This window comes from Agelaius phoeniceus, chromosome 3, assembly GCF_051311805.1.
Source record: "Agelaius phoeniceus isolate bAgePho1 chromosome 3, bAgePho1.hap1, whole genome shotgun sequence".
Classification (NCBI taxonomy): Eukaryota; Metazoa; Chordata; class Aves; order Passeriformes; family Icteridae; genus Agelaius; species Agelaius phoeniceus.
In genome coordinates this window covers 47,688,208-47,709,611 of record NC_135267.1, presented here as the reverse complement: position 1 = coordinate 47,709,611, position 21,404 = coordinate 47,688,208, and the positions used below count along the sequence as shown (strand labels likewise).

At 42.7% G+C, this 21,404-nt stretch overlaps 1 protein-coding gene across 4 annotated transcripts in view; it reads left to right on the top strand.

The window, feature by feature from the left end:
- FYN (FYN proto-oncogene, Src family tyrosine kinase) overlaps positions 1 to 21,404 on the top strand; it is a 138,018-nt gene that overhangs the window by 74,585 nt on the left and 42,029 nt on the right. For 3 of the 4 annotated variants that reach the window (XM_054629023.2, XM_054629022.2, XM_077175207.1), the window contains exon 3: positions 10,521 to 10,655. The exons of the other annotated variant lie outside the window; for it this stretch is intronic. The gene's annotated coding sequence lies outside the window, so the exon portion shown is untranslated. The remainder of the gene's footprint in view (positions 1 to 10,520; positions 10,656 to 21,404) is intronic. 4 annotated transcript variants of the gene reach the window in all.

The following is a 21,404-nucleotide window of genomic DNA, read 5'->3' as shown; positions in this document are numbered from 1 at the left end:
TTGCTTAATGTGCTTTTCACAAATATTTTTTCAATTATAAAAAAATAGAAAGAGAGATGAGGTGACCCCACCTGTAATGCAGCCACACTTGTGTCTTTGTTACAGAAAGAGTGGCCTCTCATTTTGGTGAGAGGCTTTGCTCAGTGGTGACTTAGAATTTAGTAGAGAAGTGGGAGTGCTGGGGAGAGACTGAGCAGGCTGTGTCTGTGAGCAGGAAGGTGTGGGTTGGCAGCAGTTTCAGGTTTTGCTATCAGGTGCTTGGCACAACAGTTCTGTTGAAATCCCTCTCCAGTTGTCTGTGTGAGAGAGTGATTTTTATCACATTGCTAAAGATTAACTCTATTCTTGTTCTCTGTTCTGCTCCCAGGAATCAGGCATGCTCTGAGGTCTGGGAAAGAGAGTCCAAATGAACTCTCATGATGAAAGGGGGGAAAATCCAGAATTGTTTGCTACTGTCCACCTTGTCCTCTGCAGGCAAGTGGTTACTGAGAGCAGTGGGAACAAGGGCTGCAGGACAGGAAGAAAAAAATATAAGCTAGGAGGAAAGGAGTAAATGAAACTCCCTTGAGTAATTTATACATGAATGTATAACTTTGGAGTGCTTTATCTACTCTTGGCAAGTGGTGACTGATAACTGATTTTCTCTCTTACCTCTCCCACATCCTCCCAGCATCTTCAGAAAGGACATGTGACAGGAATAATAAATCTCATTATTTTGACAGGCTAAAATGGAAATTATGGATTAAAAATCCTATGGATGCCTCAGTAGAGAGAAACTGACTGTTCCTAGGATGCCTAAAGTATATTTTCATTTGCACTGGTTTTGAGATCTTTCTGAATTATTCAGGGCTCTCCACTTACCTCTTTGGCACAACACTTCAAAGTAAACCAGTGTTAAAGGCATCAGTGTCCAATTGAGCAGCTCTCTTGCTTGAGGGTAGCTAGAGCCTGAGACTGCTCAGGCTGTGGGAGAAGTCTGGATCTAAATCTAGATTGGATTATCTTTTACTCTAGGTCTCTGAGTTGGAACTTTGTGCTACTATTTTAAGCAGGGAGATGGAAGGTGAAGGGGAGTTCAGGCTGACACAGTGGTGCTGCAAGACTGATCAGTTTGGATGGCTTTGGCTTTGGAGCAGTGAGAAGTGTGTGAGAACAGCAGCTGGTTGTGTTCTTTGTGCAGCCAGGTGTCTGAAAAGCCAGTGTCAGCTCTGAGGGTGTAGGAATTCTTGCTGCTCCATGTCAGAGGTGGCTTCAGGGCTCTCACAGAGAGGGTGGAAGACCATGGCAGGGCTCTGCTCACACAGGCTGAGGGGAAAGTGCATTGTACATGACTCAGGTCAGAACAGGGGGAAAACTAAGAACAATAGCAAGTAACTTATTTCAAGGGGTAGTCTGTGAGCAGAGCAGGGACTTGGGGCATGGCTCTTGCAAGCCTCTGGACCAAGGACACAGCCCATTGCTTGCTGTGAGATTGGTGCATCCCAGAACTGTGGGTGAGGATGGCAACCAAGATGGATAAAGCACTTCATGTGTTAGCAGGTGTGTCAAAGCTTCTTCAGGTCTCTCAGTAAAACCTGTCAGACCTGGCACACAACTGTCACAGAGCTAAGAGCTTCTTGCCTGAGGAGATTTCCATCAGAAAGCTGAGTGTAAATTTACAGCACCTGACTACTTCATTGTCTGTTCTCTGGATGTAGGGTGTGCATAGGATGCATTAACTGTGCAAGAAGTTGCTGTAGTGCAAAGAGCATGCACAGAATTTCCACCTAGAGCTAACTGTCTGGGGTAAAGCACAATTTACCAAGCAGTTGTTTGGTTTTTCCTTGCATTCCATCTCTTAGCTTTACCACTGGGATTGGAGCACAGGACATAAGAGGGACTGTGAACCACACGTGTTCCCTGTAAAGTGTGTACTACACTTTGTTACCTTACTGAATTGTTGCCTTTGCCTCTGTCTTGTAAAAGGAGTGAGAGGAGGATTTTTCTAAGTGCAGCAGGTCTTCACATGACCTGGCAGAATCTCAAACTGCTGCAGTTAGAAAGGGTGTCTGGAAATCATCCACTCCAACCCTCTGCTCAAACTAGGGTGAACTTAAAGTTGGTGTCTCAGAGTCATATCCAGGTGGGGTTTGGATATCTGCAGCAATGGAGACTCCACAGCCTCTCTGGGCAACCTGTGCCTGTGTTCAGCACCCTCACAGTACAAGAGGGTTTTTTTCATGTTTAAACAGCATTTCCTGTACTTTAATTTGTGTCCATCAGCAGTTACTGGAAACCACTGCAAGGTCTTGCCTTGTCTCATTTACTGCCTTCCATGAGGTATTTATACACATTAAAAGAGCCTCCTCTTCTCCAGGCTGAAGAGTCCCAGCTCTCTCAGTCTTTCCTTATAGGATGGATGGTCTAAAATCTTAACTATCTTTGTGGCCCTTTTACTGGATCTGATCAAATAAGTTCATATCTCTTCTGTACAAGGGAACCCAAATTTTCAAGGATCCCTAAATTGAATCCAGCACTCCAGTCATGTCTTGCCAGTACTGAATACAGGGGAAGGATCATATTTCTCAACCTGCTGCTTTTTCTGCTGCGAGCCAGGAAGTTGATGGCCACCTTTGCCATGCCATAAGGGAGCATTGTTGGATTGTGTTCAGCTTAGTTTCCACTGGAACACTCAGATTTTCTCCTGCAGTGCTGCTTTCAGGCTGGTCAGCCCTGGATTGCCTGAACCCTGCTGATCCAGGTTGGCATTTTCAGCTTTTTCTCATGTTTAATGTGTCTGTGGCAGCTATTTCTTTGTGCAGACTATTTGGTCATTTTACATAATTACAGTGTTGAACTAATTAAACTATCATCCTGAAATCATGTCCTGTGGAAAGTAATTCACAAAACAAGGCTCAGTGAGGCTTGCACCAAAATGGAACATGCAACCCACCTAATGTATTGGGGTTTATTTCCTCCCTTTTTCTCACGCTTAAATGTAAAATAAGCATTATACTGAAGGAACCAGGCAAAGGCTAATTTGCCTCATTTGAATGTGAAAAGGAGCCCACATCCTTCCTGTGCCCTGCAAAGAATGCAGAAAGACTTTACAGAGAAAACAGATGTACTAATATGTATCACTCGTTGGGGGCAGGGGGAATCCAGGGTGCTGCCATCACAGCAGTGCTGAACTTGCAAGAAAACAAAAGCACCAGCATACAAAATATAGTTCTGGGAAGCTGGCAAGGTTGGGGACCCTTTTCTTTTGCTTATATTTATGCTCCTGGCATCTGAAAAATATATATATATACAGAAGGAAACATGGAGCCTCATTTTTCATGCTTCATCTTCGGGGAAGATGATTTAGTGCTCAAATGCAAACAAAAAGCAGAGGCTCCAGCCCAGCCGTAGGGAAATCTGCATTGCCTCGCCAGGAGAATACACTACTGACATCATATACAAAACAAACATAACTTTGGGAAGTATCCCTTGATTTCATTTGTGTTTTAAATACCTCTCTAACATGTAAATATGAAAGAGTTTGTCCTCTTAGCTCACAAAAAATGCAAGATACAGTGGGGAGTTTTAATGGTCTGATGGTTTTCAGCGTGAGAGATAGAGAACAAATGAACTCAGATGTTATTTTTACAGCTATTCAGAGTTCTGTCCTTTCCTGACCCATCTGTTTATCCCTTTCCAAGAACTTTGGCATTGAGCAGTCAGCAGTGACTGGTCAGCTTGTGAATTTGCTGGTGTTCATAACTTACCAAATTCAACAACTTGCCTGATGCAGATTTGGCCCTGTAGCAGTATAGAGTCTCTTGCCAGCTTTTAGCTTGCAGACTGGAGGCAGTAGCATGTGGCAATTTATAATTTATTATATGCATAATTTATAATTTTTTATATACATGTATTGTCAGTCCCAGTAATAAATAGGAGAATGCTTTAAAGTTTTCTCTTAAAAGGCTACCTCAGACTTCCTAAATTAAAAACTGGTTTTTCAAAAGCAGAGAAGTGAAATGTAGCAGTTACTCAGATTTCTTTGTTCAGCAGTGGTAGCTGAGTAACATCCATGGGTAGGTGCAGTGCTTAGTGAAGATGTTGTGTTCTTTTCCCTAAATGCAGCACAATGGACATTTTCTTACAGTCTGCAGTACTGAGGTTCACTTCAAATTGACGTTTCCTGTTCTTTCCGCTGTTTGCAACTTTGGAAAGCGTTCTTTATTCACAGGAGTTTTAAATCTATAGCACTGACATACAAATATCTGGCTGTGCATAAGACAGGCTCAATAACCTTGAAAAGAGAAATTTAAGCCCACTTACCTAAATCACTTTGATGAACATGAATGGAACACAACAGCTTGAGGTGTTTGAGTTGCAGTTTAAGTGCTGGCTTGTTTTGTGCAATCAGGGTAAATAAAATCTTGGCCTTGAACTGGTATCTGTGTATTGGAACAAACATCTCAATGCAGCACACTGCAGAAGGAAGGAAGCAGAAGAGAAATTAGATCACTTTCCTGCATTATTTCTTGTTAGTGTAGTCTTCTTACGTATGGAACACACATTTCCTGTTGTAAAAATATTGTAACAGCCTGCAGTACACAAACAACAAATAATCTGCTGTCGCTGAAAGCTGGAGTCAGAGGAGCAGGTTTAGAGGGAAGTATTGGAAGACTGCAGATGATTGGATCTCTCATGCTCTGAAAAGATAGAGAGTGTGAACTACATAACCACTGCTGTGGGTGTCCTAACAAGCACAGCTTTACAGTGTGGAAGAAATAAATAGACTGACTCTTCACACAAATGGCAGTGTAAAATTTGGTTCTTGCTTTTTGTGCAAGCAGGAAACCTTGCTTGGTTTCTTGTGCCTTTGGTTCTTGCTTTTTGTTTTATGTCATCTGTGCATTTAGACAGAACCATGTGGGTATCTTAATCCCCTCTTCTTCATGTGCCTTTATCCTGGAGTGTACATGCTTCCTTTATCTCTGTCTGCAGTGGTATGGGTTTGTACCCATATTCCACACGTTCTCTCACAGCACCATTAAGTCCCAGCTGCATGAACTGCAACAGCTGTGTTTTGTGAGAGGAATCACAGAGGTGAGAATCCAGTTCAGTAACAGAATCACCAGTCACAGAATTGTTTGCATTGGAAGAACATTTAAAGTTCTACTCCAACACTCTTGCCCTGGACAGGGATACCTGCCACTAGACCATGCTACTCAAAGCCCCATCCAACCTGACATCAAACATTTCCAGCAACAGGACACCTTCTAACTTCTCCAGGCAGTCTGTTCCAGTGTCTCACCATCCTCATTGTAAAACATTTCTTCCCATATCCAATTTAAATCTACCCTTTTTCAGTTCAAAACTGATTGTTTTTAAAAAGTCACTACAGGTCCTGGTAAAGAGTTTCTCTTCATGTTTCTTGTAAGTTTCCTTTAAGACTGTTCTTAGGTCTTCTTGGACTCTCCTCCATGCTGAAGAACCCCAACTCTCTCAGCCTGTCTACATAGCAGAAGTGTTCCATCCCTCTAATCATCTTTATGGCCCTCCTTTGGACCTGTTCCAACAAGTCCAAGGTCTGGGGATCCCAGAGCTGGATGCAGAACTCCTGGTGGGATCTTACAAAAACAGAGTAAAAGGACAGAATCACCTCCCTTGACCTGCTGGCCACACTGCTTTTGATGCAGCCGAGGATCTAGCTGGTTTTCTGGGCTAGAGTGGAGTCCCATGTTTCCAATTTTTCCCAATATTTCCAAAATTGGAAAATTTTCCAAAAATATCCAATTTTTCATCCACCTGTACCCCCAAGTACTTCTCCATAGGGCGTCTTTCAGTTCCTTCATCCCCCAGTCTGTACAGATGTTGGTGATTGCCCTGACCCAGGTGCAGGACCTTGCACTTGGCCTAGTTGAATTTCACAAGGTTTGCACAGTCCCACCTGTCAAACCGGTCAAGGTGCCTCTGGATGACATCCCTTCCCTTCAGTTTGTCAGTGGCACCACTCAGCTCAGTGTCATCCCCAAGCTTGCTGAGGGTGCACTCAATCTCACTGCCTATGCCATTATTAAAGATCTTGAACAAGGTAGGCTTAGATGAGATATGAAGAAGAAATTCTTTACTGTAAGGGTGGTGAGGCATTGGAACAGGTTGCCCAGAGAAGTTGTGGATGCCCCATCCCTGGAAGTGTTCAAGGCAAGGATGGGTGGGGTTTTGAGTAACCTGGTCTTGTGAAAGGTGTCCCTGCCCATGGCAAAAGGCTGGAACAAGATGGTCCTTAAGGTCCCTTCCAACCCAAACCACTCTATGATTTTATGACTAAATTGTATATAGTTCCTGATGATTGGTGGGCTTAAAATCCTTATTGCCTGAGCCTTGTGATGCTAATGCAGGTGCCAGCACAGAGTAAAAGATTCTGCGGCTTCTGACGCTCAGCCAAACTGTGGACCACAACTTGTGGCCACATTCTGGGGGCAGGTCACATAAAAGGCGGTAGACAAAGGACAAAAGTCTGCTTCTACTTTGTGTAGGGGTGGTTTAACGTTCTACATCAAGGAGCTTCAGTGGCTCTTGCACATGATGACTCCTCTCTCAGACCACACTTCCTACGAAAAGTTACCATTAAAAATGGTAATCTTCATCTGTCTCTCAGTCGTGGTCAGGTAACAGATGCAGGCTTTTATTGTGGTAGAGTGACCCACACAAGTAGCTGCAGAAGAGCAAAGTGAGAATCCTCACAAGACTTTCTCTTCCTGGAAACACTCTGGGCACACAGAAAGGGGAAGCCTTAAGTATCTCATCTGTTTTTTGTGTTAAACCATTGCAGACAATCTTTCTGTATGGACTGATGGGGGAGGAGCTGGAGGACTGGGAGAAAAGAAAAACTGTAAATAGCAGAGCTGGAAGCCATTCTAAGGAGAGGCAGTAAAAGGGAGATGAAGAAATGAGCTTGAGATCTGCTTTTTTGTTTGGTTTTTATTGTATAAAGTTGAGGACCAGCCATGTTCAACCCTGGTATTTTCCCTGGTGAGTTCTGAAAAACTGTATCATTGATGTGTGGGTCTTCCTCTTTTTACAGAAGTCATTTCAGGAGCAACATCACCAGGTGGAGAAGAAAATCTTTAGCTCAGTCTTTTATTCTCAGGATAGACATTGTGGAATCCTTGATCTGGTTTCCCACCATAATTCATCTTTCTTATGGAAAAAATATTCCCAGCTTCTCTTCTTGTTGTCCCTGTGCAGAAAAAAGTCAGTGTTGTATCAGTGTTCTGACTTCAAACTATGCAGCCCCAGAGCATGCTAGAGCTTGGATATTTAGGTGAGTGGCAAGGCAGGAAGGTATAGTCCTGACAATTATATTGAGAGCACGTCGAAATTTTAGAAGCATGTGAGAAAGGGAAGAAGAATACTTTACATTAAGTAGAGGGAGCTATGTTAGGAACTCTTTTGAAGGTACTGTGGTCATAAAGCACTGTTTGAACAGCCATTAAGCTGTTCCTGGGGTTTTAAATTAATACTTCCTATAGGACAGATATTTCATGCATGTTATGTGCAAAGAGCCAATGATATACACAAGTTGTGTAAATTTAAGCTATGAATGAAATGCTGTGTATGCATACAAATGCTACTTTAGGAACGTTTTCCTTGGTTCTCCCTTTCTTAGCATGTATCAGTATTGCTGCTGGGAGGTGGGCATGTTGTTTGGCTGGGGTTTGGGTTGTGCTTTGTTTCCTCTCATTGTTTTCTTCAGTGAGGAAAGGAGATTGGATAAAACTCTTTTCTGGTCTCTGTTGACATCAGCACATTCGATCTGCCTGCGTCCAAAAGAATTATGTCAAAGCAATTGCCTGCATTTGTTCCTTAGCGTGTTCTCCAGCAGCACTGTCGCTTGAGGGTCAGACTGGAATACATTAAACTGGAATTGGGGCAGAAACTGCAGCCAGCCTCAGGTCAATGATGCCTCTTGAGATTTGTGAAAGTGACACTTCTGGGGTTCATTGCATTAAATTCCATAGCATTTCTGTGTCTAGTCTGGGTGAATTACAAAGGCAGATGGGATGGTTAATTTCACATTCTCCTATTTAATTCTGTGTCTGTGTGTCTAGAATAAAAGGAAAAGCCTTGCATCTGATTTATTTTGCAATATTTCAAAAAAGAGTTTTTTTAAGTCCATGTATTAAAGCTCTTTACTTCTATGTAGTTTTTAATGTTTATAGTTAGGAAGATTATCACAGTTACTTCATCTGTAAAATTCTATTTCTGGAGTCTGGCCTATGTGATCCTTGGTACATCTTTTGACAGAAGCCTTTACAGTGTTTAAAAACACAGTTGCATGTGTGCTTAACAGGACATCCTCATGCTGTAGGATGTAGCTGGGGTTGTGCCAGAGGGAGAGGGGGGAAAAAATGTATCCAGGAGGACAAAAAGATGCACAAATGCTCAATTCAAAGTGTACTTTTGCAGGCTCTGATTCACGTTTTATTAGTAGCTCTGAAACCTTGTCCTCGATCAGCTTTCCCTAAACTTCTGCTTTGTTAGTGACTAAGGAGTTGCCAGTCAGAGTTTTGAGCTGACTGTTGGTAGGAATGCTGGATATAGCAGAGCTGAAGCAGTGGGGTGTGTGTGAATGCATGTACACATACATGTACATACACACCACACTTGGACAGGCCTTTTTCCTCCCTAAAATTTTTACAATCTTTCTTGCTGTGATTCACTCTGCAGAAGCTTTGTACTACATGTTTACTGAAGACAGGATCTTTCTTTTATGTTTGTGACATATCACCAAGATTTTATTATGCTGTGCATGCTGTGTTTTAGCAGGCATCACTTACTGAGCATAACCAAAAGTTTGAAAAGCACATTTTTTCCACCTGTTTAACATAAAAATAACTGTGGAACCATAATTAAATTTAATTAGATGTTTGTATGAAATAACGCCTTCTAAATCTCTGGAGTGGCATATGTGAACTAGTCCCGAGTTCAAGTAATTGAGATTATTTTATCTGTTTTATTTGCAGAATTTACACTGCAGCATTCAGTCATAAATGGGTTCATTCCAGAAGCTTAAAATGAGATGATGCCAGCAACTGGCACAAATCAAACACTTCCAGCCTTCCCACTCCTGCACATTGATAGGATTAATACTTTCTGGCCAAAGGCCCAGGTTAAGACAGACAGCACGCACAAAAGCCTGTGCTGCCTCCTTAAAAAACACCAGATTTAAATATTGGCAGGCTGTGAGATGAAGCAAATTCAGTCACCAGGGCCCCACAGCTGAACACATGGTCCTCAGGAGCCCAAATGCCCAACCCCAGCCTTGGGACAGATAGCTAAAAGCTTTCTTGGCAGAACCCAGTTCCCTCAGCATGCAGAAAGGGAAGGAGGAGACAGGTAGATGCCCTGAGTGACCTGGGAGGTTCCTGCAGGAGTGGTGCTCACATCCATTCATTCTGCATAAAGGATTTCTATGAAGAAGGTAGCTAGTCCACTGGTTCATCCTAAAAGGGTGAATTTGGGAGAGGAAATAGCAGTGAGGTATGGAGGACTCTTTTCCACAGCATGATTCTCTGAGGTCACCTTCTGTGGCGGGGTGCTGCTGGGATGAGGTCCCAGCCAGATCCCCAGGACAAGGTCCCAGTGGCACGCAGCAGATGAAGTGAATTGCTGAAACAAGGAGTCACCGGTGCTTTCTCAGTGGCAGAGTCATAACAACACCCATCTGTTTCCTAAAACTGGTTTCCTTGGCATCTCAGTGTGAGGAGCTTTGTACAGTGAGGTTTTATACACAGCCAGGTCCTGGGAATTGAGGCTGCCTGCAGATCCTGCAGAAGATGGACAGTTGGGCGTCACCCGTACATAAATGGCACCTCATCCCCAAAAGCCTGGGGTTTCTCCAGAGGTATTTTGTAAGCTGTGAGCAGGAAGGCTGCCAGGATTAATACCCTGCAAGGAGAAGGAATGTTTCTTGGTGGCAACATGGAGCACAGTGTGGTGCAGTGACCACTCAGCTCACCTGCAGGAGCTCCTGCTTTGTAGCCATTTACCCGAGCCGTGTGGGCACGCATCCTTTTTGAATCAGGCGCAGTTGCTTTCTCAACTTTGCAGAGGTGGGCAGTACCTCATAAACTGTGGTGCAAAGGGTTAATTACTGGTTAATTTGCTATAACACATCATTGCTGAACAAGCAGAACAAACTTGCCTGTTCACAGCCTGGATTGGAATAATTTTCAGTCCTGATGTAATTTCTACCTTTGCTAGATCAGAGCCTGCTGTTATCAAATTTATTCAGTGTAAGAATACCGCTATACCATGAACAAAATAATAAAATTCCCTCTAAAATTTTTGTTTATAGCGAAGCCTTCGTAGCCCAGTGTTTCCAGTTATTTAATTTCTCTTCCCTGAACACTCTGCCAGTTTTTCCAACAGTAAAATGGAGCAGCAGAACCTGATATGTTATTCACAGAGCAGAGGAACAAGAACCAAACACAGCATCACCGTAACCTACCTACTCATCTTTTGATTTTCATTTGTTTGTACAGCTGAGGCTTGCATTAGCCCTTTTGGCCACAGCCTTGCGTGGGGAATTCATGTCGAGCTGATTGCTTCCCAGGACCCCCGGTCTCACATTCACTCTGTGCTTTGGAGGATAGAGTCCTCTCTCTCCCTCTCATCCTGTAAGTATGGCCTGGATTCTTCTCATAAGGGGATTTTGTACTTGGCCATATTAACACCTAAATTGGTTTCTCCCATTTTTCTACAGGCCCCATTTGCTCTCTGTCAGGCTTGTTCTTTTGTGGTTTGTTTTCTGCCATTCCTAGTCTCATGCCTAACCACAATGACTTTACTTTAATCCAGGTCACTGGTAAGGCTATTAAATAGTAAAGGGATGATCACCAATGCCTGTGGAATCCAACAGGAACCCATTTGTTTGCTAATAAATAGTTTCCAATTTACAGTTGCACTTTGGTTTCCTTAATTTAGCAGCTTTTTAATGTTTCTAATATGACTGTGGACTCAAAAGTGACTTCAGTATAAAACAGGTTCAAGGTTTTAGCCTGATCTTATACGGTGCTCTCCACCAATGGAGTCCTGTTCTCCCTGCACAGATGGAAACATTCCATGTCGGCTTCAAAGCATTCATAAAGATATTCTACAGAACTAGTCAAATGACTTAGGTTTGTAATACTGTTAACGATGCTGCCTTTATAAGTGTACTTGTAATTTTTGCAAGAAATTACATCAAATTAGTTTGACAGGATCTATTTTCCTTAAAGCCAAGTTAATTGACTTTAATTACAGAGCTTTGAAAAAAGTTATTAATTGAGGCCAATGCTGGTTGTTCTATGCTCTGCAAAATACTGGAGACTCATCCAACTTGCCTGTAATTACTTTCTACCCTTCTCAAATAGTAGCCCAGTATGAGCCTTCTTCCTGTCCTTGGTCCTTCCCCAAAGGCCAAGAACTGCTTTAGATGCAGTAGCAGCTCCAAGGCTACCTCTGTAAACCTTCTGAGACAAGTTTATTTCTAGCAACTAATCTGAATCACCCAGAATCGTTTATCTACTGCTTAACATCCCCTCTCCAGGGGCTGCTGTGGTGGGAAGAAGCTATTTCATTATCATCATCATAAACAGATCATCCAGCCTTTTACCTGTGTGCTAATCGGAAACATTTACTGAATAACTTCTGCTGCTGTCATATTGTAATGAACGTTTCTACATTTTTTATTGTTTGGGATTCGTCTTTCATAATCTGCTTTAAAAAATTTAAAATGTATTTCTGATTTTATGTGCCGCCTTTTTTTTCTAGTATCTTCTTGATTCCTGTATATAATCTTTATTTTAGCTTTTTTTGCTACTTATTATCTCTTCCTCTTTCCCCTTTCATGTGCTAGTTTTCTATATAACATTTTATATGTTTTTTCACTTCCCTGATAAACCCAGCTGTTGGGTTTTTTTCGTTGTGTGTTATTTTTATCTAGCCCATTTCCATGGTTGTAACACTGTAGGCATTTAGGAAATGTCTTAAACTGCTTGCAGATGTCAGCAACTTTCTGGATGTTCTGACTTCAGCCTGATTTGACTCCCATTCGCTCTAGTTTTGTGAAATTGCTTCTCAGAAAGCATGCCACTAGATTTTAATTTATGTATCTATAAAGAGCGTACGCTCACATATTGCATAAAATTCTGGTCTGGATTTGATTGCAGACAATGTTAACTATTTGCACAGGAAGTGTTGGTCCTTTTCAGTCTAAACAACCAGTAACTTCTGGTTTGTGACCATTTCTTCTCTACTGACAAAGTCTCGAGCAGGGATGCTCTGGCTCCCGTGCTAACCCATGTGTGACTCACAGGCAGTTCAGGTGTGATCACCGTGGGGTTGAGCTCGTGTGTGGTGGAGCTCAGCTCTACACCTTGTGGTGATGGTGCTGTGAGCTGCTCCTGTCCCCTTTGCTGCTGCGAGGCCAGTGTTGTAGATGACTCATTGGCAAGAGTTTAATTTCACAAGGTTAGGAAGGCCAATCCTTTTTTGAATTTAGGGGTTAGTAACTTGTCATTTGTAGCCCTTTGGAAAGGACAGGCCTGTGTTAGTGCTAGTGACATAAGGTCTCCGGAGTAACTCAAGAAGGGATTTTGTACTTCTTGTATGTAAGTGTTGAAGAAGTGTATCATCCCTGTAACTCTCCAAGATTATTTATTTCCTAGTTGTCAGTCGCTCAGATGTCATTTGTGACACATATGGCCTGGCACCACCCTCTTCCATTTGGATTTTTTAAATTGGCTACAGCTGTTTCTGTTAATAATATAATAGTCTAAATATAGCTATTATTTTTCAAGAGTACTATTTTGCATAGGCAGAGGGTTTATCCATTTTTTTCAGAATCCTGTAATTAGCATATATGCAACTGGAAAGGGTCATCTTCTCACAGCCTTTGCTTTGGTTGATGTTCTCCTCGATATCCGGTTTGTGCTAAATGTTCTTGTGGTTGCTTATTTGACCTGACCCTCCCAGCCAGCCTGGCTTAGAGTGTCAATTTGTTCCTTGTCAAGAGGTCCTTTTCCCTTTACAACACAATCCACAAATCTGACATGTGTCCCCTATGCTGTGGGGACAGCACACTTGTTAATTTCAGTGGCCTTCAGCTTTTTGTCTCTTTGTGCTAAGAAACAGGGAGGAGCTCCAGACAAGATCTCCAGATCTCCTGAATTGTCAGGAGTTGTGTATTTCACAAGGTGTATCACAGAGCACTCATTTTCAGTGAAACCCTCCCTGTCTGCTCCAGATTACCACCCAGTTTTGTTTTAAATACACACAAATAGGGAAACCTCTGTGGACTCTTCCTCATATTCTGAGGGTGTAGAATATACCTTTGGTCAGTTGGGTTCAGCTTTCCTAGCTCTGTCCCTTCCCAAACCTCCCCCTGCCTACTTGCTGCAGTGGCAGAGTGAGAAGCAAAGAAGGTCTTGATGCTTTGTGAGCAGTGCTCAGCAATAACTTAAACATGGCTGAGTTATCAACGTTGTTCTGCTCACAAGGCTGAAGCACACACAGCTGGGTTTGGGATGTTGTGGAGAAACTGAACCCCATCCAGACACAGTAAACTCACCTAAGATGTCATCTAGCAGTCAGCTGCTGTCATACACTGAAACCACGGTGGCAACAGCTGGGTTTGAGAGAACAGGTCTCACTAGAGAACTCTTCTGTGGGGGTGTGAGCATAGGCACGTTTTCTGTGTGTCCCCATTACTCAGTACTGTCAGCACTCACTGCCTTTATCACAGTGTGGTTGCCACCCAGTTTGGGGACCCCACCTGTCAGCATCTTTGCTGTTGTGGATGAAGCCAGCTACAGTAATGGTGAGAAAGCTGGGGGTTTCTTGTGGGCTGGTCACAGGCAAATATTTGCTCATGTTTAAGAAGAAGAGTATTTTTCCCCCAGTGTAACTGGACAAATAAGGGATTTAAATAACTATATTAAAATGTTAGCAGTAGCAACCTAGAAGAAATGAGAGCCCCTTTAGGAGGGAATGGTGTCTGCAAGGGTTTCAAAGTAAGTCTCCTGATTTGAGACACAGCTTGCTCCCTTTTTCTTGCTGTCACATCCTCCAAGTTCTCCGATCACAACACAGAAATCAGACAAGGCAGAGAAGGGGTTCACTTCATTCCTGCATAAGTGAAGAGGGATGGGGAGGAGCAGCAAGGGGTTTTTTTGAGAGAAAAATCTTTTTCTATGCCTCTTTCATAGTCCACAGTGGCAAACAGGCAGAACTTCTTTACTGTATCCTTCCCCTTTCTCCCCTTCCTTCCCTGCCCATCCTCATTCACATTTGGCACTCTGCTCTGCACTGCTCCCATACTGTGGGTCAGATGAACACCCATTAATCCTGGGTAGAATCTAAAAATAAGAATTGAGAGAAAAAAATCAGAACAGTGTGAATCAACCTGCAATCATCTTTCTGTTCTCCTAATGGGAAAAAAGAAAGAGGAAATCAGTGGAGACACTGTTTTATTTCTTCTCTTTCTAAGACAAAATTATTCTGGCATTTGCAGCAGTTGTTCTCTTGCTATAGGTTTTCTAATTTACACACTTAAAAGGCACTTCAAAATTTAGGTGCATTAGCTCAAAATGCTTATGCAGACCATCCACCCCCCACTTCTCCCTGCTCATGAATAGAGCTGCCACAAGCAGCCTGATGAAGGAGGAATGTAGCCTGAAATCACACGGTTGAATTTACATGGTGTTCTCTCAGAACCAGGGATAGATCTGTCCTTTGTGGGGGTTAACTCTAAAGTAAGCAGTGTGTTTACTGTATGTAGCTGCTGCCATTAGTTCTTAATTTCAAAGATTCTTTTAACACATTTTAACCATAAAAAAATCCTGTGTGCAGTTTTGAGTCTGAATTGCTGTTCAGTTCATGAGAGTAAAACCTGCAGGCCTTCCCTCTGAATTTAGTTACACATAAGATGTTTTCTTTCATATTACAAGTGAAATTTGGAGGTTAGTGGGGGAAGAAAAAAAAAACACAGAAGAACCCTTCCTCAGAACTACTGCATTTTTCTAGGGCATCTTTTTTTCAAAATAATAAAAGCCCTGAGACAGTACAAGGCATAACTCAGTTACTGTAACTTTAAGAGATTGCAGCATGAGCCTTTAATTGCTTCTTGTGTTTTGTTCTGGTTTGGTTTTGCTGAAAAGGATGTATCACAGGGAGTGGAATAGAATTCACTGGTTTTTGAAAAAGATGAGGCCCTGACATTCACAGACTTGGCTGGCAAAGAAGCTGCACAAAACCAAAAGGGTGGAGACGTGTCCTTTCATGGGCAGTTTGGAGGGTTTATCTTCTCTTCTTGCACTGGGGAGCTTTTGATTAGGGCTGCTCAAACAGCACTGTGGTAATGCAGCTTCCTGTGGCCTTGCCAGGTGACATCCCCACAGGACAGCTGCCAGCCAGCCCCACCACCACTACTGACCCTCAAAGAACACATGGACGTGGTTATTGTTCCTCCTGCCCAGCTGCAACACTGACTTCCTTTTTCCTCTCTAACTTGCAATGAATAGATCATATAGCTAGATGGATAATAAACAGATTGTCTGGGTTGTAGTAAATCTCTTGCCAGAGGGGGACCAAGACATTCATCGCTCTTCCTTCCTGGCCCTGGGTAACCACTCGCCCTGTCCCATGGACAGCTGTGCTCACAGCCTCTGGCAGAAGCCAAGGCTCTGGTTGTAGCTCAGTGAAGTCCTTCCACATGCACCTCCTCTTCCCTGGTCCTGACCCCCAAGGCTGGATGAAATTAAACCGGCAAGGTGAAGCCCAGACCTTCATTTTTCATAACTGTCTTTTAGTTCCTGTCCCAAAGGGGAAAAGAGGGAAGGCAAGCACAGGGCCAGGCTTTGCAGGCATGTGTTACAACTTAAACCTTGTCTGTGGTGTCAGGAAGCTGTTGTTTCCAGGGCTGTGTCCCCAGTCACTCAGTAATGGGGAGGAACAGCAGGGCAGAATATGGCACTTCAAAGCCCCTTCCAGGGTCTGCTCTTTCATAGCAGCTGGAGCTGGAGCTGCTCCCTTTCCTGAACCCCTTCTGCCACCATTGTAGAGGACTTCCAAAGCAACTGCAAGCTGACAAGAAACAATAGTAAGAGCACTCCAGCACTGTAAAAGGCATTTGCTTTGAACCAGGGCAGTATGGCAGCAGGAGCTCAGCTGAGACTGCTCTTCCTGCTCTTCCAGCCATGGATGGCCATGGACACTGGGCAGCAGCAGCCTGACTTTTGACTGCTGCACATAAACAATTGAACTGCTGAGTTTTTTCTGCTCAGACCACTAAAGCAGAATCTGGGAGTGAAGCATTAAAGGTCTTCCTTAAAAATCAAATTGTGCAGCCCAGGAATTTTTGAGTGCTGTTTTGAAACATACTTGAAGTTTTGCCCTGGTGTTTCTGGCTTTTTGTTCAGGAACATGACTTTGTGTATGTGAGATTTTCTGCATGTCTTTAACAGTCAGAGGACATCCAGTGGTAGTACTGTGTCTTCTCTGATTTACATTTATTTAATGCATCATGACAAGTGTGGTGCACATGTAGATTTGCAAGAATTCTACATAAATCTCCAGCTTTATTCAAAGCTGAACTGAATCTATCACAATGCAGTAAAAATATATTCTTTCTGGATCAGACCTTAGTGTAAAAATTATATGTATATATAGTAACCTGCAACCCACAAGCCTGGGGAATAATGAATAACACCCAGGAGTTTTAATTTTAAATTTTGTATGTCTCTGACCTTAAAACTGGGGAATCCCTGGCAAAGCTGGAATGTAGGCAGTCCTCTAAAATGTCCCAGAGTTAATAGATAAAAACAAAAAAATAATGCAATAAGTGCTGCTGTTTTATTCCATCTGTTTCATTTGAGTTGGCTTGAAACTGACACAGTATTAATTCTGGAAATCCAAAATGCTCCCATCAGCATAGATATGAGTCAAAGAGAGGTCAGCAAGCAGACAGCATGAGAATTACTGACCTACATAAAACTGGTTTAAAGTGCCTATTTGTTGCCCAACTTGGAATGCCTTCCTAGTGACTTGTAATGGTCAAAGTGGGTGAGCGAAACTTTTCTGAAAATTGGGGGTTTAATGTGTCTCAGAGTTGTGTTTCAAAATACCCAATCCATGAGTTTCTCTCTAGGAGCTGCTAATAGGGCATGGACAGTAAGACATTTCAACTTCGGGGTAAATTTCCGTGTTGATTATTCCCATATACAGCCTGCAGGAGGCATTCCAGAGTCATTTTTAAAGTCTCTTTTAAAAATTCTTGGAATTCTTATTCTTGGAAAGCCTTTTCTGTCCTCCTTGAACCTTCACTGTAACTCAGAGTGTGGCATTTTGAATATTAAAATCCTACAGTAGCTCATAAAATTTGGTTTATTTGATGTCACAGACTGATAGTTCTGTGGTGCTTTCAGCAAAACATAAAGCACCAAGATGATGGCCCTTAGAGATTTCATTTTTCACAGCCATGCTGGATGCAACCCTTAGTTTGATTCATGCCTCTTCACCACAGAGACTGAATAAAAGCCAAGGATTCTGTGCTTCTGATTTCCTTTTAACATAACTATTTCTTAACTCAGCTTCCCTGCTGATGCTTTCCAGACAAGATTTGTAAAACTTGGTCAGAAAAAGGCAGTTGCCAGTTACCAGTCATCCAGCCTCTCCCTTTCATGCTTTTTACTGAGAGAAGTTATCTTAAAAAAAAAAAAATCAGATTTCATTCCAGAGAAGTCCAGGAGGAAAGAGAACGCACCCTGCAGGGTCTGAACCTGCTCTCCATCTCTTCAGCAGGCTGGAGCCCTCTCCTGTGCCAGTTCCCTTTCATTGGAGGAGAAGGGCCCCAGCATGGATCGAAGGGTACAGGGTAGACAGGCTTTTCCCTGCATCTCTCTCAAACACTCTTAGGACCTATTTTCTCTTACAACTCCAAAAAAAGAAGGTTCTGAAAATGTACCATAATTCAGACTTTCAGCTGTGAGTTGCAAAAGCTTATGAGAAAACTTCTGATGCTCGGAAGGAGTGAATTTACACCACTCTTCCCCCCATCCATATGCTTACTACTGCAGAAGCAAAGGTTAATCAGTACTTTTGGCTTTTCAGATATCACATGTTGGAGCTTTTACTTTTAAAATAGAAGTATAAAAAAAGGAATTTTCCTCCTACTCTTAGACTTTTCCTAGGTTTTGATTAGCTAGCAGAGGACAGCTTTTGTTTTTGTTAATGGTGTGGATGTCTGGCTTTGTTGGGTGTTTCAGTTTTGGCTTCCATTTTGTATCAAGAACAAAAAGAAAAACCAAAGGAGGATGATTTACAGTAATAATAATAATAATGTTAATATATTTCCTTAGCCTTCATCTGTATCCTACCTAAAAATGATTAAGGTGCTCTGACTATATAAAAGATTAATAATGATATAATTAATTTTATATCCTTGTCGACAAATGTTTCCACAATGTGGGTGGAAACTACTCTTCTGGTTAGACACATGTTGGATTGCTTGCAATGTTAATGTTGGAGTCCAAGAAATGTAATAAGGGCAAGAAAGGAGACAAATTATATAATGTTTATTTTCATTTGTCTCTAAGGAAGTTTCAAAACCCATGAAAATAGGGGGGTTTATGTTTTCATAAAAACACATTTTACAATGCCCACAAAAACACAACTTCAAAATAACCAAATTCAATTTACTTGCATTAGAAAAGTTCATTTTAATTAGACCAGTTACATACCTTTTAACTTGGATTACCTTGGATCACCAGTGTCAGACTATGATAATGCTGTGCAACCCATAACTCACACATCTGAGAAATGCTGCCTTTCCTAGTGGAAATGATTTAAAACTTGTTCCCATACTCTAAGATGCACAGCATGTTGGATGAGCAACATTGTGTGCTCATCTCTAGAGAGTTTAGTGTAAAACAGCTCCAGATTTTGTTTGGTGATCTCAGAGCTGCCTGAATAATTCCAGCCTTCCACAGCTCCAAATGCTGACATGCAGGGAGATGAAGCTTTTGGATATTAAAATCCTGCTCTGTGATACTGAAGGAGATTAGTTTTTGGATTCCATTCATTGACACAAAGGCCAGTGCTGAATGGAGGTGATATTTATTGTCTATGAAACCCCTGAGTAAGCTGAAATCACTTTAGGCATGTACACTCATACATGTATTCTCTCACATTTAGCCAACTCCCCACGATGCTCTTTCTTTGAGCCAGGAACAGACAACTTTCAGGGACTTGGCTTGAAAAGATGTGTGCATGTAACACCCTCTGTCACATTTTACAAGAGGCTGCAATCAAGCAGTTTTTATACTTGGATTGTCTAGACACTGTGACAGTGGGAGGGGACAAGAGAAAGAAAAAGCCCATTTTGTCAGTCGTTCACTTTGCATCAAATTCTCCTTCCCTGTGTGCTGCCATTGCCAGTGAAAAGATAAAGCAAGCAAAAACCAAGCAAAAACCAAGACATTCATAATTCACTGGTTCTCTATACATATAACTCCTAGTAATACAAGCCCAAACCATTTTTTAAACTATCAGTACATATATATACCATCCCCTTGTTTATTCACTTTCTCCAGGATAAATACTTGTAGCATTTTTTCTTTTTGCAGTTGATTTATCATTTCAACTTCTTCCTTATCAGTGTGTAAATGAAATATGTAGGGTTGTCTTGTCAGCAGTTGTAAATTTGTACATGAAATATTCCCAGATTTCAGTGGGGATTTTTTTTCCCTGCTCAGCTGAATGTTTGTGAATGAGCAACAAGAAAACCACTTTCCCTCCCACTGGTCTCACAGATTTCATGTTTCCTATCTCTTTTTTTCTTTAATTTTTTTTCCTACTTTCTTCATGAAAGCACATGGGAAAAAATAAGAGGAGAAACAGAGCTAGGAGGGGAAAGGGAGGAGGTGATAGAGTTTCACAGGGATGCAAGCCTGCAAGCCAACAAAAAGGCTGTGAAATTCTTCTTTAAAAAGCAAACCCTGCATATCCCTTAGTTGCTTTGAGGTGAGTAAGCCCATGTGGCAGCTTTTAAGCAGGCTGATTTCATGGCTTACCCTTCCCTGCTCAGGTGCTCAGCACCTCTCCTCCCTCCCTGCTGAGCTGGGATTTCTCTGGGGGTATCTCCCACGCTGCGTTTGCTCACTGCCCATGGTTTGCTCTCTGCACATCACAGCCACGCTTGCACAGAGGTGTAGCAGGGTCCAAGTAGAGAATCCCAGACTCATCCCTCCTGCCCAAAGCCTTCTGGGCTCTGCAGGGAGATGAGCCATCCCTCCACAGGGCTCTTGCCTTCCGTGTGGTCCTGCTTCACTCCCTGGAAGTGCTCACAGAGGCTCTGAGAGGAGCCAGGAAAACCTCAGTTCTGAGTGACATCTCCAGACAAAGGCTCTCCAGAGCCAGACTGTCCTGCTGTTGAAATGGTAAAAGCAGTAGTCATGGTTCCACAAGCAGTTTTTCTCAGCTGATATGAAGCTGGCCAGGGCACCTCTGCACCTCTGGTTTCCCTGTGGCTCACCTGGTGTCACTGCTGGTCCTAGGGATGCACAATACTCTGCACCTCCAGCTCCAGCCCAGCTTCCAGGGCGAGCAGAGGAGGGAGGTCAGCATGGCTGCTGCAGCAGTAACAGCAGCAGTGTATTTTGCAGCCTCCAGGCTGAAAACCCCTTTCCCTCAACCAGTTGTTGCTTTAGTTTCTTGGGGGATCCCAGCTCATGCCAGCCATGCAGCAAGTGAGGAGTCAGGAGTCCATTTTTCTGTTCTCCCCAAAAGACTTAAACATTTTGGTGAGGGAGCCCTGCTGAGTGAATGTGGTGTCTTGAAGGGAATAAAGAAATGCAAAAGGGGCAATTTTAAGTCAGGCTAAGTGCAAGAAAGGGCAGACCTATGCTAACTGCAAGCAATACCAGGAAATAAATAAAGATAAAATTACAGCAAAACAGAATCATTTAGGTTGAAAAAGACCTCTGAGATCATAGCATCCAGCCTTTGACTGATCACTACCTTGTCAACTAGGCCATGGCACTGAGGGCTGTGTCCAGTCCTAAACCAAATCTGGCTGGGCCTGATCCTGTGTGTGCCTTGTGATTGCACTCACAATGAGCTGTTCCATAACCTTCCTGGGCACCAAGGGCAGACTGACAGGCCTGTATTTTCCCAGATCCTCCTTCTAGTCCTTCTTGTGGATGGGTGTCACATTGGGCAAACAAAATGATGCTTGTTTTTCTGAACTGACATGTAGAATAACTGGAAGTATCTGCAAACTGTAGAAAATACCCTTCAACAGAAGTGGTTTTCTTTTTAATTAGGCAGGTGAGATGTGGGAAGCAGGTATCCAGACTGTGCACTGTCACAGAAAAACAGGGAGCTGCTGC